The sequence below is a fragment of the Lepidochelys kempii genome, chromosome 1 (genome assembly GCF_965140265.1).
Source record: "Lepidochelys kempii isolate rLepKem1 chromosome 1, rLepKem1.hap2, whole genome shotgun sequence".
NCBI lineage: Eukaryota > Metazoa > Chordata > Testudines > Cheloniidae > Lepidochelys > Lepidochelys kempii.
This window is the reverse complement of record NC_133256.1, coordinates 113,770,614-113,788,368: the sequence shown is the minus strand read 5'-3', so window position 1 is coordinate 113,788,368 and position 17,755 is coordinate 113,770,614. Positions and strand designations below refer to the sequence as shown.

The 17,755-nt window shown below is 45.6% G+C and overlaps 1 protein-coding gene across 1 annotated transcript in view; it reads left to right on the top strand.

The window, feature by feature from the left end:
* Nucleotides 1-1,411: 1,411 nt before the first annotated feature.
* The window catches only part of ECRG4 (ECRG4 augurin precursor), a 65,571-nt gene continuing 49,227 nt past the window's right edge, over nt 1,412-17,755 (top strand). Inside the window, exon 1 of the mRNA XM_073351158.1 lies at nt 1,412-1,492. The gene's annotated coding sequence lies outside the window, so the exon portion shown is untranslated. The remainder of the gene's footprint in view (nt 1,493-17,755) is intronic.

Below are 17,755 nucleotides of genomic sequence, written 5' to 3'. Positions count from 1 at the left end.
CTCAGCTAACTGACTTCTCCCTTGAGGAGGTCCACGCCACGTCACGTGCCACAGTAACTGGAATATGTGCATAGCCCAGCTACTTAGTTCTCGGGAGCATGGACTTTCTGAGGTCTAGTCCTAGCTCCGAAAATGTCTTCACCTATGACTTTGGATTAGTTTCTTAACCTCCCTGCCTCAGTCTCCCAATCTGGAGATGAGATTGATGGTACTTCCTTATTTTAGAGGGCTTTGGGGAGGCTTAATTAGTGAGGGCCAAATTCTGCAATCTTCCCTGGGAGTTTTGCTCATTTAAGGATGGCAGAACTTCATCTCAGTGTTTGAGTAATACCAGGAGGAAGAAAAGTTACAAATGGCTCTTTCCACTGATTTTTTTAGTGGGAGTTGGATCAGGCCCTAAATGTTATAGCGAGATAGAGCTATTAAGTGCAAGTATCATTTGGATGGCTACATGTACAATAACTTAAGAGAGATGCTGACCACACTAGTTCTAACATGTTGAGGCAGTCTCCTGAAAAGTGTGCATATAAGTTAAAAGGCCAAAATCTGCCCTCAGTCATGCAATTTCATTGGCTTCTGATCCTGCACAGGCATAACTAAAGGCCATATTTGCCCCCAAATATGTTCCTGCCTGAGCTTTTGTCTGACAATGCATGTGCTCTATTAGTGATGGATATGAGTGTCTGTTGAAGTTGTGTGTTCTACGTACAAAATAATTGCCTGAAAAATAAGTTTTTAAAATATTGATATGTAGTAGGCCAGGTTCTATGCCAATGGTACAAGCTGTGCAGCCCCACTAAGATGAATGAGTTGACCAGATGCCAAAACAAAATACAAGTATATAACAAAAGTAAGTTTCCCTGTCCTGAAGAAGAGCTCTGTGTAAGCTCAACAGCTTGTCTGCCTCACCAGTAGAAGCTGGTCCAACAAAACATATTACCTCACCCACCTTTTGTCTCAAAAACAAAATATTGTCATTGTATTTTGGTTTTTTGACCTGGCCGTCACAGCTACAGAACTTTGGACAGGACAGAGACAGATTCTAAACACACTCACACCAGTGCAAAGCCAGTGAAGTCAGCAGCCTAAATGAGATCAGAATTTGGCCCACAGCACTTCTGAGAGTTTTAAAATTATGACTTCTCGAAAGCACTGCCTCCATTCTCTCCTCAGCATCGGCCTGAACAAGACTTCAAAGATGCTGCGGAGTTGCTGGCTCCATTCCATCGTGCTGCTCAGGGGAAATCTTTTGAAACTTTGCTCTCACCAATCAGTTGATGGATGCAGGGTCTGGCAGCTCCGCTTCTCCTTTGAAGATCCACTTCTGCCAATTAGCAGGACGGATGAGAGCCAACCCAAGTTCCTTGTTCTTTTATGCCCTGCTTAGGCTGTTCTTGCCAGTCAGTTGAGAGGAAGAGGCAGACTTTATTTTCATATTGTACCTCCCACCCTTCAGCTAGAGGAAACGGTGGCTCACAGCCAGCTGAACTGGGTAAGGAGCTTCTCTTTTCCCCTCTTCAACTCTATGGACCAGCAGGGGGAAGGTAACTTTAAAAAAAAGTAGTCAAAGATTTAAAAGGAATAGATAGTTCCTGTTCCAATACAAATGATTTGATGTGGTAGAGGGACCTGATGGTGAGGTTTTCTAGTCCACACGTGCATGTTGATTAGATCATGGCTTTCCTCCTAACCATTTCAGACAGTTCCCCGCTTTGCAGAGCGGTATCTTGGAACCTTATTGTTCTACCCATGTAAATAACTGTGTGTGTCCTCAGCTCCAAAGCTGGTGACGGTTTAGGGATGATTCCTATTCTGAGCAAGCTGTAAAGCTTTCAGCTACCAAGCATGCTTGTTTAAGGGGAGGCTGGTGGCTGGGGGAGGCAGGGAGATGCTTGGCATAGGGAAGGAGAATGGAGTGCATGGTGTTGGAATGGAACTGAAAATATTAGCACACTGTTCCACTTTAGCTTTGACCCCAAGCACTCATCGTGAACATTATTTCAAATATTCAGCCCAAAAAATGAGTATCAGATCCTTGTCCTCATACTCCTCAAATCCTTAAAAAAATATCCGCTTCTGGCCTTGACAGCAAGTGTGTCAGATTTCAACTCAGGAGTCCCTAATCTGAGCTACACCCCCAAGGTTTATAAATTCAATGCAGACAGCCCCTGAACTGCAGTGCTAAACATGGCCCTGCTATAGAGATTTTATTAGGAGTTAAAAATATATTTTGAAACGTGGGGTTTGAGCCCAAGGGGTGTGGATCAAATTAAAATCAGACAGATGGGGACTGCAAAGATTCATTAAAGTGACAGACACCTTTGCCACATTTAAGAATTCTAATAAAGTAACCTGCATATCAGATTGATAAAATAACACAAAACCTGATTCCCAGGCTGCTGCTGCTGTTCATTGTCTTGATGACACTGCAATACAAATAATAATCTCCAGTCAAGGATTGGAGCCACTCTGTGAGGCACTCCCTTTACACACATACATGGCTTGTCTACACACACTTTTTGTACTGCTTTAATTATATCCATTTGGAAACCACTATAGATAAATTAATACAACTTTTAGAGTGGATGCAGTTATAAGGAAAGGTGCCTTACACTGATATGGCTTATTCCTGGAAATTTATCAAAATAAACTAGACTGGTATAAGCCACTTCATAGTGATATAACTCTGCTTGCACTAGGGGGTTGTACCACTTTAACTACATTGGTATCAAATCAGACCTCTATCCAAAATAGCTACATTGATATGATGACTGCGTGTAGTCCATGTCATAATAGATAAAAATGTTTTTAAAAAGTCATTGCCTCTTATCATAGGTTTAGAGCTGGTCAAGAATTTTCCAACAAAATTTTTGTTGGTCAGAAATTGCCAATTCAGCAAAACCAAACCTTTTCCTGGGAACACGCTCGTTTGGATCAAACTTTCCACAGGAAAGGTTTGTCAGGTCCAGGATGTAATTTGTAGTCTGACTCAGAGAGCGAGAATAGCCCAGTAGTTAGGGCACTTGCCTGCAATATGCCTGATTCAGAGCAAGGGCTTGAACCTGAGTCTCCTGCTTCCCTGGAGAGTGCACTGTCACCAGGCTATGGGCTAGTTGGAGTGGGGACATGCCCATTCTCTCACACTGTTGTTGTGAAAATGTTCCAAAGATCTCAGTTTTGCCCTGATGTGGAACAGGAAAATTTTCATGGGCTGGGGAAGAGCATTTCCTGCCCAGCTCTCGTTTAGACTGCAAGCTGTTTGAGGCAAGAAGTAGAGTAGAGATCTCTACATACACTGGGGTGTGACAAACACAAGCTGAGGAAGGAAGGCCCAGGTAACGGTGAAATAATCATATTTGGCACACATGGGCAGTGGGTGAAACTTCCCCTGGGGAGAGCAAGCTCCTTGTCCTGCCTCTTCCGCCCACACTCTACCTCTGCTCTGCCCCAGGCCCCTCCGCCACCCGCAACTGACTCGCCACTCACCTCTTCACCCCCTCTCCAAGATCCCCTTCCCTGCTCACCCACCTGCTGCTGGCCTCTTCACACACCCCTGCCAGACCCTTTCCCCGCCTGCCATGAGCCCCTCCCCGCCCCCCCGCTGCTCAGCTGGCTCGCCTTCTCACCCTGCTGCCGTCACTGCCCCCATGACACACTCTCCCCTTTTCACCTTGAAGCACTAATACCATTCCCTAAGGGAACTGAACATGGAATGGGTATAGCCAATTGCCAGATAGTCTCCTCTGCAGGGAAGGGAGTTCGGTGTATGCTGTATAGAGAGAGGGGAAAAGCCAGGCTACTTGCACCAACCTGAAGCCCCATCTCTCCTTTTGAAAAAGTGCTTGTCATTGACAGGCTGCATCAAGGCAGTAGTTTAATCACCTTTCTTACCCAGACTTCCCTGCTGGACTCGTTTACTTAAACTGGGTTTGAATAAAACGACTAGATCAGTGGTTCCCAAACTTGTTCCACCGCTTGTGCAAGGAAAGCCCCTGGCGGGCCAGGCCTGTTTGTTTACCTGCCGCGTCCGCAGCTTCGGTCGATTGTGGCTCCCAGTGGCCGCGGTTCGCTGCTCCAGGCCAATGGGAGCTGCTGGGGTCACCAAATGAAATGAATAGGCACCAGGTTTAAAACAAACACAAGGAAGTATTTTTTCACACAGTGCACAGTCAAACTGGGTGTTTTTTGGTGTCCAAATAACTGATAAATCTGAAATGGAAGATATGACATGAGATGCTGGAAACTGCTGAGCTACAGGATTGTAAATGATTAGAAAAAGAATTTGGTTCAATATTAGATTTTTCTGCATTGTTCTTAATTATCTTTTTTATTTTAATAAAATCTTGGTTTACACATGTGATATAAAACCATGTTTTATAACCCCAGTTTGTATAAAACAAGCCACAGTGTAGTGGCGGTGGTAATATAACGTAACTGGCTGGCACCAAATGCTATTCTGACAGGTTTCAGAGTAACAGCCGTGTTAGTCTGCATTCGCAAAAAGAAAAGGAGTACTTGTGGCACCTTAGAGACTAACCAATTTATTTGAGCATGAGCTTTCGTGAGCTACAGCTCACTTCATCGGATGCATACCATGGAAACTGCAGTAGATATTATATACACACAGAGACCATGAAACGATACCCCCTCCCACCCCATTGTCCTGCTGGTAATAGCTTATCTAAAGTGATCATCAGGTGGGCCATTTCCAGCACAAATCCAGGTTTTCTCACCCTCCACCCCCACACACAAATTCACTCTCCTGCTGGTGATAGCCCATCCAAAGTGACAACTCTTTACACAATGTGCATGATAATCAAGTCTCGCTATTTCCTGCACAAATCCAGGTTCTCTCACATCCCCCCCACCCCCATACACACACAAACTCACTCTCCTGCTGGTAATAGCTCATCCAAACTGACCACTCTCCGCACAGACACACCTCTGGAACCCCGACCTGGGATATTCTATCTACTACCCAAGATCCATAAACCTGGAAATCCTGGGCGCCCCATCATCTCAGGCATTGGCACCCTGACAGCAGGATTGTCTGGCTATGTAGAATCCCTCCTCAGGCCCTACGCTACCAGCACTCCCAGCTACCTTCGAGACACCACTGACTTCCTGAGGAAACTTCAATCCATCGGTGATCTTCCTGATAACTCCATCCTGGCCACTATGGATGTGGAAGCCCTCTACACCAACATTCCACACAAAGCGGGCGGGTGGAGGGTGAGAAAACCTGGATTTGTGCTGGAAATGGCCCACCTGATGATCACTTTAGATAAGCTATTACCAGCAGGACAGTGGGGTGGGAGGAGGTATTGTTTCATATTCTCTGTGTATATATAAAGTCTGCTGCAGTTTCCACGGTATGCATCCGATGAAGTGAGCTGTAGCTCACGAAAGCTCATGCTCAAATAAATTGGTTAGTCTCTAAGGTGCCACAAGTACTCCTTTTCTTTTTGCAAATGCTATTCTGTTACAAACATCTCTGATTTTAAACTTCCACAGCATACTTCCACATGTTAAGTGGCTGATCAAAATACTTGATCTATTTGCAGACTGCTTAACTTATATAAATCATTTGATTACTGAAACCATGAGAAAGCAAGAATAATTCATTAAGGACTCAATCATGCAAACACCTATATATGTAAGCAACTTTATGCCCTTGAGTACTCCCACTGAAGTCAATGGGACTAGCACATGCATAAGTGTTTTTTAGGATCTGGCTCAAAAATAAAAAAATATCAGGTAATTGAGTCTCCCATATTCTCTGGGGATTTTTTTCAGGTTCAGATAACAACTAACAGCTAGATTCCCTGTGCAGCTATTTATCAGGACAATTTCACTGAGATAATCATTTATCTCTCTAGGTGCTTATTTGGGCTCAGCATCATAGTACCTGAGCATCTCACAAACATTGATGTGTTCCTCCTTTTACCGTCTCTGAGGCTATGGAAATGTTGTCCCTGCACTACAGACAGAGGACCAGAGACAGACGGTCATGCAGGAAGCCTGTGGCAGAGCCAGGACCGGATTTGGTTCTCCCAAGTCCCAGTCCAGTGCTTTAATAAGAACCTCCTTCGTGTCCACCAGAAATAGAATTACTGACTTAACCCAACACCCTATTCAGGACTGCATGAAAAAGAACAAAGATAATACCTGGAAATATCTCTAATATAGCAAGATATGGACAACTGGATTAATGGTACCGGTAGATTGCGCTTAATAGCAACCCAGATAATGACCACTTCTGGTTAATTGCAACATTTTGGTGGGAACCAATCTCATCTCAATGACTGATTTGGATATTGGCACTGGGATGCCGCTTATTAGCAACCATTGTATTGGAAGAAATGTCCCAGCTGCAGGCAGGTTTGTGGAATTGCAGTCCCAGAAGGAAGTGCTGGGATGGCCCTTCCTTGGTGGCAGCTCTGTGAACCTGCCTGTAGCAGGTGCTCAATCCATCCTAGTGCTTCCTTCTGGGGATGCAGCCCTGCAAACCTGCTTGCGGACAGGGACTGCTCAGGAGGTACAGGGCTGTGGGCTTGGGCGGGGGCAGGGCAATCGCAGGAAGGGGGCTGCAGCCTAGATGCCAGGGCTACCCAGTACCTCTCCCTGCACACTCCAGGCAGTGCCCTGCGAGGGGGCTGCACCTAGGGAAGGAAGTTCTGGGACATGCTAAACCCCAAATCCCAGAGACTGCAGGGAGAGATACCATGCAGATCCATGGGCCCCACTGCTGGCATTCCCTGTGGAAAGCCCTGGCATCCCCTCCCCACTGCTGCCCTGCTCACAAGCAGAGTTGCAGCCAGGGAAGGCCATGTTCGTAGTGCTTCCTTCTCTGCATGCAGTTCAGCAAACCTGCCTTTCAGGGCTAGCAACTGTCGGATAATGGCAACTATTGCTGGGAACTCAGGCTGGGTACTAATAATGGAATCTGCTGTAGTTCTAAACAACACAAGCTAAAATATCCAAGGGAACGATCCTAAGGAACGAGGATCAAAAGGTAACAAAGTCAAGGTTCATCATTTGTTTGGCAGTTGCTTTGATAGCTTTCAAATACAAAAGTCTCTTAGGGATGAGGGTAAAGAGGCTGGAGGATCAGCCTGAGTTGACAAATACCGTGGGCAACACCTGGCAAACGTTATCAGAGAGAGTTTTCAGGGCTTTACATCAGATTATTCTTTCTTTGGGGAGCAGATGGGAAGGAATCAGTGGTGTTTGCTTTCAAGTCTGAGGAAAAAAAAAATAGAAGAAATCTATCGTAGGAGCCAGATCTTCACTTGCCCTCACTCAGAGGTCATTAACCTTCAACCACACATATGCAAGGTTCAAAGGGGAAGCACTGAACCAGGGGAATTCTTCTTCCTTTCTCTCCTCCCAGAGATTTATTAAACTAACATCTTTATTATTCAAAATATTTGAACAAGTGGGTCCCTCTCTCTCGGAGCCCTACAGCTGCCATCCATGAGGCAGAAGAACAAACCATGAGAATTGTGCTAAGCACAACATCCCCCCCCCCCAATACTTTGCCTCCTTTGCATAATGACCTCTGAGTAGGGCAGGTGGAGACCTGAAGTTTATGACAGATTAGTTTGTTCTCTGTTGGAACAGAAAGCAAGCACTCCCGATTTACCTTTAATGCTGGCTGACCTAAATCAAAGCTGCTGAGACCTCTGCCTGATAACGTTTACCAGATGTAGTAGTGCAGAGATGTCTCCACATTATCCCCCTCAATGTACTTTCAATTTATTCCCTTGGAACTACTTTTATATTGAAAATTTAAGGGCACAATGAAGTCCAAGAGTGTTTAACCTTTGCCTTCAATGAGAGAAAGGTTAGGCATCAAAATGCAAACTTAAATAACAACATTTCTGCAAAGCCGGTACATTCAGATCACAGTTGCCAACTTTCATGCGGTAAATAAGCACCCTGACTTTCACAATAAGCCAAAAATCAAGCTAATCCCCTTTCAAAACAAAGCCAAAACAAACCAACCCCTAAGAACCCCAACACTCTATGTGACTAGATCCCCGCGGCATGCAGTCTGGGACTGTGGTGGACCCGCTGTGCACCCCTGACTCTCTCCCCCCGTTGCCTCTGCTTGCCGGGAGCCAGTCAAAAAAAAGAACCAGCAAGATACAAGCCAAACAAGCTACAAGCCAAAAATTAGCCAACAAGCAACTCAGAAGCCAATTAAGCCAAAAACAAGCCAAATTTCTGTTTTTTTTCTCACAGGTTTGGCATGTCTGATTCAGACTCCTGTTCGATGTTTTCTGAGTGAAAAGGTTCTATCTAGAGTAAAAGGAAAAGCAAATCTGACAGATTTTTGCAGCACTGCACACTCAGTTTGCTTGCAGCCCTCTGCCTGCTGAAATTTAGTTTGCAATTTCAGGCATAGAAAAAAAGAATTCTGTGCAGCAAGCCGCTGTTGGCAAAAGGACGGAGCCAAATGGAAGAAAAGAACAGCAAAAACAGTAAATATTTTTGCTGACAGCAGCATCCGGAAGTGGAAAATGTCAACTGGGGGATTCTCACTGGTTGCTGCAGGCACAGACAGGATTTGGAGATGCTGGGCTATAAGCAGCTCTTTCATGTGCAATGGAAAGCAAAAGACAGAAAGAAGGGGTTACAAGATCTCCAAGCATTGAATAAAACGATGTAATTCAGACATTGCTTTATAACCAGCAATTGCTTTCTCAAGGGCAGCAGAAAGCCCAAGGCTGGCGGCCGCTCTGCGAGGAAGCCTTGCAGAGAATAATGAGAAAGCCCACATGTTGGTACAGTGGGGTGATTGAAGTTTTGAGTCAGGAGAAAAGCAAACAAAGAGACATAAATGCCGGTTTCAAAGAAGCAATCTGTTATGCAAGCCTCAAGTGAGGCTATTGTGGAGAGGGGAAAAGCAGGAAGGGGGCAATATAAGCATTCATATTTCTCAGACCCAGCTGCCAACAGCAAATGAATACAAAAGCACTGTTACCCAATTGCTACAAATAATGGCAAAATCAGGCTTTTTAGCCAACAGGAGAAAGCTGTGTATTGCATAATTAGATATATTCTACTGTTATTAGGGCTCTAGTTCTATAAGCATACTCAGCACTCAAGAATAGGTGAAAAATGCTAAACAGGATAAAATCCCTGCTTCCAAAGAACTTTCAAGTCCTTATCACATACGTTTGCATATGCACCCCAAGGACACGGAAACATGCCAGTCAAGCCGGCGTGTCCATTACCCTAGGCAATGTGGGGTGCAGTGAGTTTGTCAGGTCTCTGGTGACAGCTGTTTGTGAAGATCAGGGGGCCCTTTGCCAAGGGGTGCTAGTGTCACAGTGAGCTTGGGGTGGCTGACAGTGTGGGGCAGGGCACTGAGGCTGCTGGGGCAGGTAATACTCACTGGGCTGGGGGGAAGGCAGTGCCAGGATGGGGCAGGGGCAGGGGCAGGTACCTGTCAGTCTCCAGTGCTCGGGCCGCGCCAGGGCCAGCAGCCTCTTCACCTCGGAGTCTCCCCCGCTCGCTTGGGGACCACTCCTCCTCTCCGGCTCCCCGGCCGCTGCTGCTCTCAGCCGGCAGGTGCGTGGCCCCAGCCGAGACCGGCCCCTTGCGTCTCCTCCGCGGCGGCGCCCCCCGCCCACGTCCTCCTGGGCGGCCGCGGCAGCAGCGGCCGGGGAGCCTGAGAGGAGGAGTGGCCCCCGGGGAAGCAGGGGAGGTGAAGAGGCTGCTGGCCCCGGTGCGGCCCAAGCGCTAGAGACTGACAGGTACCTGCCCTTAAGCAATAGTATAAAAAAAAATTGGGGGGCACCACTTTTTGGCTCCCCCAAATCTTGGCGCCCTAGGCGGCCCCCTAGTTTGCCTAGTGGTTACACCAATGTTCAGAGCCGGGTCTCTCCCCCAGCCCTGCCTGCCACCCCTGCGTGCCTCCCCCAGAGCGTCTCTCAGCTCCGCCTGCCATCCCCAGGTGATTTAAAAGGGCCCAGGGACCCCCGGCCGCTGCTGCCAGCAATGATGCAATGATGCACCTATCCTCCATGAATTTATCTCGTTCTTTTTTTAACCCTGTTATAGTCAAGTCTGTTTTTCCCCCCTTACTACTGTGGGTTAAAAGTCAACCACTCATACACATGTCTCCAAAGCTATGTGTCTGTCTGCTTCTTCCTTCAGGCGCCCCTTCTCTTTAGGACCTCCAAAGGTTACCATGCATGTTTGTTGTCCTTGGTCTGGATGAAATGACAACTACTTGAGGGCAGAGGTTCTTGTTTCCTTACTTACACCAATAAATGTACAATTCACACTTGCCAATGGAATTGATCATCTGGTCTGTACCAGCTCACTGGAGTAGGTGCCATTGCTGGAATCACTGTTGGGTTTACTCTGTTCCTTGGCACCTGCCCCAGTTAAGTTCCAGCGTATGCAGAATGCACTGCCACCTTCTCTGGCATGTAATCATGTACAACGAAGAGCTGCCCTCTCCCGCTGTTGGGGACACTGGGGCATGGCCACTAGGTAACTCGAGGGGATGGAAGATCACGAGTGTCGATGAAGCCCCCTCGCACTAGGCCCAGGTGTCCTTGCCCCCCGCCCCCAGCCTGGAGGCACTCGCAGCAGCTCTGCGTACTAGGCCCAAGTATCCTTGGCCCCCCGCCTGGAGGCACTCACAGCAGCTCTGCGTACTAGGCCCAAGTGTCCTTGGCCCCCCGCCTGGAGGCACTCGCAGCAGCTCTGCGTACTAGGCCCAAGTGTCCTTGGCCCCCCGCCTGGAGGCACTCACAGCAGTTATGCTGAGGATCTGCAACAATATGCTGCAGAGTCAGACTGCCTGAAACTAAACAAGGCCAAACAGGGCAGATATAGAAGAAAAATGCTGAATAAAGCAGCTTTATGTATAGTTTAACAAATGATACAAAAAACAAGGGAACTGGCTGGTAACTGGATTGGCTGGCTATATGGATACTTGGGGCAGCTTGCTATTGGATAAGTATGCTGAAGAAAGGATGTATAAAAGCCTGTGTAACTTCCTGCTCTGTGTGCAGGATTTGAGATTCTATTCTCCCTGTACCTTTTTGAAGCTTCAAATAAACTCTTCTGCTTCTCCACCCCGTTGTGATTATTGGGTGAAGCACACCGGGTAGCGAACCAACCCCTGCTGTTGTTAACACTGCCATTGCCATCAGCTCCTTTTGACTGCATGTTAATTTCAAGATCAAGTGAAAATTACTCTTTGCTTTATGAAAATGCATCAGCCCACCCCATGGCTTCTCTCTCTCTTTCTCCCTCCGCCCCCACATCCCTTTCCTCAGCTATCTCTGGCCACTGCACTGTCCTTGCAAACAATTGGTTCACAGACCAGCCCTTTCCTCTGCAGCTCCTCTACTCTGGCACTGAGCTAGTTGTCAATCATGATGGTTGTCACGATCGAGCCCCTAGCAAAACTAGCATGGTGTGCTGCCCCGGCCTTCTTGGTCTCCTCGCTGCTCCAGGCAAGGAGTAAACCGTGATAGGTCTATATCTGTTGCAGTGAAGGCTTCCCAGTGTCCTGGAAGGATAGAGTCAAGGCCCTGCCCATGCTCTGTCTCTTCCCGCCCATCTCTGTGAGTAGGGGATGTAGCTGCTGGGGCCAATAATAACACAGGGAAAGAGAAAATAATTTTGAAATTGGCTTACATAAACTCATACTGCATTGTGGGATACCGATGGAATGACAGACACTATATAAAATAAAGCTGCTTTCTGCTAAGCTAGTGCATCGGTTGTGCGGTCACATCTGGGGAGACAGCATGGCAAGTGGTTTGAGCCTGGGACTGGGAATCAGGGCTCTTGTTTTCCAGTTCCAGCTTTGTTCCTCGCTCCGTGGGTGGCCTTGCACAGGTGGCGGTTGACACTTCTGTGATGATGACCATGCTGCTGCTTACCTGCAGCAGACAGATGTTAGCGCTTTCTGTGTGAGGCTTACATCACTAATGGGCCCTCATACGATTTCATCCCCAAATACTCCCAGAGACTGAAGGGGGAAGAAGCTGCTTGTACACCAACTGTGCCTACGTAGACTATGGAAAACTGTCAAAATTTTAAACAGCATTTTCAATTTCAGTGTTTTTTCTTGGGCCTGCTTGCAGGGTAGGGGGCTCTGCAGGAAAACATGTGGTAAGGGCCTAGCAGCTGTCAGTCAGCAGCCAGCCAATCTAGAATACGGTGGGGCGAGGTATGTCTCTCTGTTTTAGAAGACAGCCTGTTTTGTCTCTTTCTGTTTCTGGGTTCTTGTGGGTTGCCATTCTGAATTCTAAAAAATAAGTTACTGTTACATTGCAACCTTCCAGGAAGAGTATTTGTTTTTATCTAATGTCTCTGTTTGTATACAGTGAATATATAACCTTTGTGCTCCCTGCATGCTGAGGAAGGGCTCTTTTCCCAGGCCTCATATAAAAGATCACAAAGGGCAGCAATAGGATGGCCCAGTGGAACTGAACGCATTGTACTAATGGTGTGGAAGGACTGTGGCTTCTACTTAAGCCTTTGGCTTGTATTGCAGCGATGGGATGGCCATGCTGTAGCCCTGACCCCAACCAGGGGTTGAGATGGATTTTACTTTCCCAATGCACCAGAACTTCATCTGCACAGCATCAGGTGACTCAGGCTTTACAGCTATTAAATGGCTCCCCTCCGAGGGTTTACAAAGTGCTCGGAGATCCTTGGATGAGAGGTGCTATGGAAATGCCAGGTATTATTCATTTGAATATTTTCTCTTTTCATTGTATTCCTGGCACTTTCTGTTAAACGGAGCTCAGAGTACAGCAACACGGGCTACTCCTAATGAAAGGAGCCCTGGGCATAGCATCACATTGGTCTCAATATTAAAAGTCTATTTTAAAAAAAATTATATAAAACAGACAGTTCAGAAATGAACCAAGTAAATGATGAAAGTCAGAGCCATGTGTGTGCCCCTCTGTTAATTAGCCAGACATCTGCTTTAACAGGTATTATTTAAAGGAACCATTGAGTTTATCCCTGAAAAAGTCTCCTATCAAAGGGACATTCAGTCACAGGAGGATTTTATTTTCCTGGACAGTTCCCCAGCCATATGCTGTTGGTCATTTATTTTTAATGTAATATCTTCTCATGTTCATGCTACCTGAGTGGAATTGAGGTAGGGACAGGAAAGGAGGAGGGGATGCCACATCTCTCTTGCTTCCTAGACTCCCTAATAGATTTTTCTTTAGAAGTCCTCTTAGAATGAAAACCTGCTGTTCTCTTTCATTCCACTGTGCTTCACAAGGAAAGTCCTGCTCCCCATCACGTTGGTATGCGATGCACAGCTGCAGGCCAGCTTTTTTGCTGATGTGGGCAGTGTCATGGGGATCCTGTGCAAAACACTACATCAGATGCTCATTTCTTGGCCCCATTTGCCTGCCCCTGCCCCTCCCCAGCTCCCTCCTTTTTAGATCAGGAAAATCATTTTAGTAGAGAAATTCCAAATAGTCCCGTAAACTAACAATAATTCTGATAGGTGTCTGTTATGGGTAAAATGCATCATATCTTCTCCCTGCAGTGTATTGTTCTCACCTAGCAGCTGTTTTAGAGGCTTGTCGGGACAGTGTAACATTTTTGCTTTAGAGGAAAAGAAAAAACCTTGTAAAAATGGCATGGGTCAGGGGAGATATGGAGAATTTGTAGCTTTCTTTTGCTCTGGACAAGCTTGTTCAAGTCAAAGAATGTTCCCCTGAATGCATGGACAAAGTAAAGCAAATTAGTTAGTCTACAGTTCATTTTTTTCCACGGGTTTCCTTGACTTGTTTTTGCTGCACGTGGTGTTTTTCCTGCCTGCTCCTGGACAGTAGTGGTAAGTTCTCGTGAAACTGCAGTTATCCTCTGTCCAAACTGTTCACAGGAAGTTCAGCGTGCTGCTGTTTTCACTTAGCTCCAGAGGTGCTGTAACAGGGCACTTTTTGGAAGTATGGTTCATCCACTTCCAAAATCCAGTTTGTTCTCAGCATTGTGTATAGTAACCCCTTCCAAGCCTGAAACTAAAATCTGCCTCCTGCCTTTCCTTTTCATAGAATCATAGAATCATAGAATATCAGGGTTGGAAGGGACCCCAGAAGGTCATCTAGTCCAACCCCCTGCTTGAAGCAGGACCAATTCCCAGTTAAATCATCCCAGCCAGGGCTTTGTCAAGCCTGACCTTAAAAACCTCTAAGGAAGGAGATTCTACCACCCCCCTAGGTAACGCATTCCAGTGTTTCACCACCCTCCTAGTGAAAAAGTTTTTCCTAATATCCAATCTAAACCTCTCCCACTGCAACTTGAGACCATTACTCCTCATTCTGTCATCTGCTACCATTGAGAACAGTCTAGAGCCATCCTCTTTGGAACCCCCTTTCAGGTAGTTGAAAGCAGCTATCAAATCCCCCCTCATTCTTCTCTTCTGCAGGCTAAACAATCCCAGCTCCCTCTGCCTCTCCTCATAAGTCATGTGTTCCAGACCCCTAATCATTTTTGTTGCCCTTCGCTGGACTCTCTCCAATCTATCCACATCCTTCCTGTAGTGTGGGGCCCAAAACTGGACACAGTACTCCAGATGAGGCCTCACCAATGTCGAATAGAGGGGAACGATCACGTCCCTCGATCTGCTCGCTATGCCCCTACTTATACATCCCAAAATGCCATTGGCCTTCTTGGCAACAAGGGCACACTGCTGACTCATATCCAGCTTCTCGTCCACTGTCACCCCTAGGTCCTTTTCCGCAGAACTGCTGCCTAGCCATTTGGTCCCTAGTCTGTAGCTGTGCATTGGGTTCTTCCGTCCTAAGTGCAGGACCCTGCACTTATTCTTATTGAACCTCATCAGATTTCTTTTGGCCCAATCCTCCAATTTGTCTAGGTCCTTCTGTATCCTATCCCTCCCCTCCAGCGTACCTACCACTCCTCCCAGTTTAGTATCATCTGCAAATTTGCTGAGAGTGCAATCCACACCATCCTCCAGATCATTTATGAAGATATTGAACAAAACCGGCCCCAGGACCGACCCTTGGGGCACTCCACTTGATACCGGCTGCCAACTAGACATGGAGCCATTGATCACTACCCGTTGAGCCCGACAATCTAGCCAGCTTTCTACCCACCTTATAGTGCATTCATCCAGCCCATACTTCCTTAACTTGCTGACAAGAATACTGTGGGAGACCGTGTCAAAAGCTTTGCTAAAGTCAAGAAACAATACATCCACTGCTTTCCCTTCATCCACAGAACCAGTAATCTCATCATAAAAGGCGATTAGATTAGTCAGGCATGCCCTTCCCTTGGTGAATCCATGCTGGCTGTTCCTGATCACTTTCCTCTCATTCAAGTGCTTCAGGATTGATTCTTTGAGGACCTGCTCCATGATTTTTCCAGGGACTGAGGTGAGGCTGACTGGCCTGTAGTTCCCAGGATCCTCCTTCTTCCCTTTTTTAAAGATTGGCACTACATTAGCCTTTTTCCAGTCATCCGGGACTTCCCCGGTTCGCCACAGGTTTTCAAAGATAATGGCCAATGGCTTTGCAATCACAGCCGCCAATTCCTTCAGCACTCTCGGATGCAACTCGTCCGGCCCCATGGACTTGTGCACGTCCAGCTTTTCTAAATAGTCCGCTGGCCATCTCTTCCCCATTTTGTGATGCCCAGCGCAGCAGTCTGGGAGCTGACCTTGTTAGTGAAGACAGAGGCAAAAGAAGCATTGAGTACATTAGCTTTTTCCACATCCTCTGTCACTAGGTTGCCTCCCTCATTCAGTAAGGGGCCCACACTTTCCTTGGCTTTCTTCTTTTTGACTCATCAATGTCAGTGTACTGGGCATTTCATGTTTTCTTTTTCTATACAGTTGTTTAAAATGTATTCCCTGCCAGCCTGACTGCTGTGAAGACTGAGGATCACTAGGTACCCACAAAAGAGTTACAGCAAGGCAGTCGGCACTGCAGGGGTCCCCACCCTGTCCTGCCAACATGCCTCTGCTATTTCAATGCTAAGGTATCATAAGTGACAATTGAGGCCTTAAAAGTACAATAGAAAGATGTTCTGGTTTGAATCCTCCACTGTTGTGGCTTATATCCTCACCAGATACACTTGAGGGAATTTAATATAGGGCCAGATTTTGAAAGTGAGTCACCTAACTGTCATATACATGCAAATATACCTGAATTATATATCCAAACTGGGTGCTTACTTGCAGAAATTAGATGTGCTTTAATATATGTGTCTAAATGGACTAATCTAATTTTGGAAATCTTACTCCTCAAAGCTTTAGTACATTATTTGGACAAAGTCCTCTAGATTACACTCAACACCAGAATTTTCCGCATGTGGTTAACTAATTTATTTTCAGAACAATATTCCATAACAAAGAAATTGTGTGGCTCTATTAACACAATCTCCTTTCTTAAAGAATTTTTTTTTTACTCAGAATTTTAACCATAAGAAAACGTGTTGTACTTCACTTCAAATCTGTACATGTTTTTCTGACTGCAAGTTCATAGTGTGTTTTAAAGGATAGCTAGCAAAGTCTGATCAGTGACCTTTATCTTTTGACTGTTTGGAAGAAAAGCTGCTTTTTTTCTCTCAAGACACTTCAGTGAAAATGATCTTTTGCACATGTTCAGTGTATTCCATGTAACTTTTATTCTGCCTGATTTGTTTTATATATGCTGTTGCTAGTGTTTTTCTTCTTTTTTTTTCTTTCATGCCATTTTGGTGTCTTTTATTTTATGCTATTGAAATAATATATCTGGCTGTGTGCAGTCATCTCTGTAGGAAGATAAAATCTGATATTCAACAGTCATGGTAAGGATATTCAATACATCAGCTTGAGGCAGAATCAGTTTATTCCTCTCTGTGATTTCCTCAGGCATCTGGAAATGTTGGGTTTGTTTGTTTGTTTGTTTTTGGTTTTAACTACTTCTTTTTATATTATTAAATGCAAAAAAGTATGTTTAAAAATAAAGGGTCAAACTCTGACCTGGTTTTCTGTGGGAACTGCAGTAGAATGGTATTTAAGATCAAACACTGTTTAGCGTTTCGCAGCAGAAAAACAAAAATGGGGTTTGCAACAATAGCTACAGGGTGAGCTACAGACCTGCTTATGTCTCGCTGAAGGCATTGAAAGAAACCATACTTGCTAGAGACAGCTCTAGGACTTACATATCAGACATTTTCTTTATTTTTCTTCTTTCAGTTTTTTTTTAACTAGGGATGTCTGCAATAAAGCAAAATCTTTGGGTTTTTTAAGAGATTATCTACTTCTGCTGCTTATTTCCCTGCCCCCCCGGCCCATCATTTCCTCTTTGTAACATCTAAATTGGTTGCTATGGAAATGTTTATAACTTCAAAAAGAGGCACATGACTGCACATGGGAAATTAGCAGCAGGAGTTGAAGAACTTTTAAAGGTGCTGTGAAATGCTTTAAAAAGTCAAATAAAAGTTCTTTTTCTGCATACACTGTTTACTTTAGTGGGCTATAGTCCTCCTAGCTCCTCTGTCTAGTGCTGTTACTTATGAATTTTCAGAGCTTTTGTGTTTCATCCTGATGTGATCTGAAACAGCTGAAATTTTAAACGTCCAAGTTAGGGTTAATAATGAAAATGTGAACAGATCCTCAAGAACAGACCCGTTGGCCCAATGCTCTATTGGCAGTGACTCTAGCCCCATTACAAAAACCACTGTTCGGATACTACAGCTGTACAAGATTGACCTTGATGGAGAATCTGGGGTATTTCTCTGACTA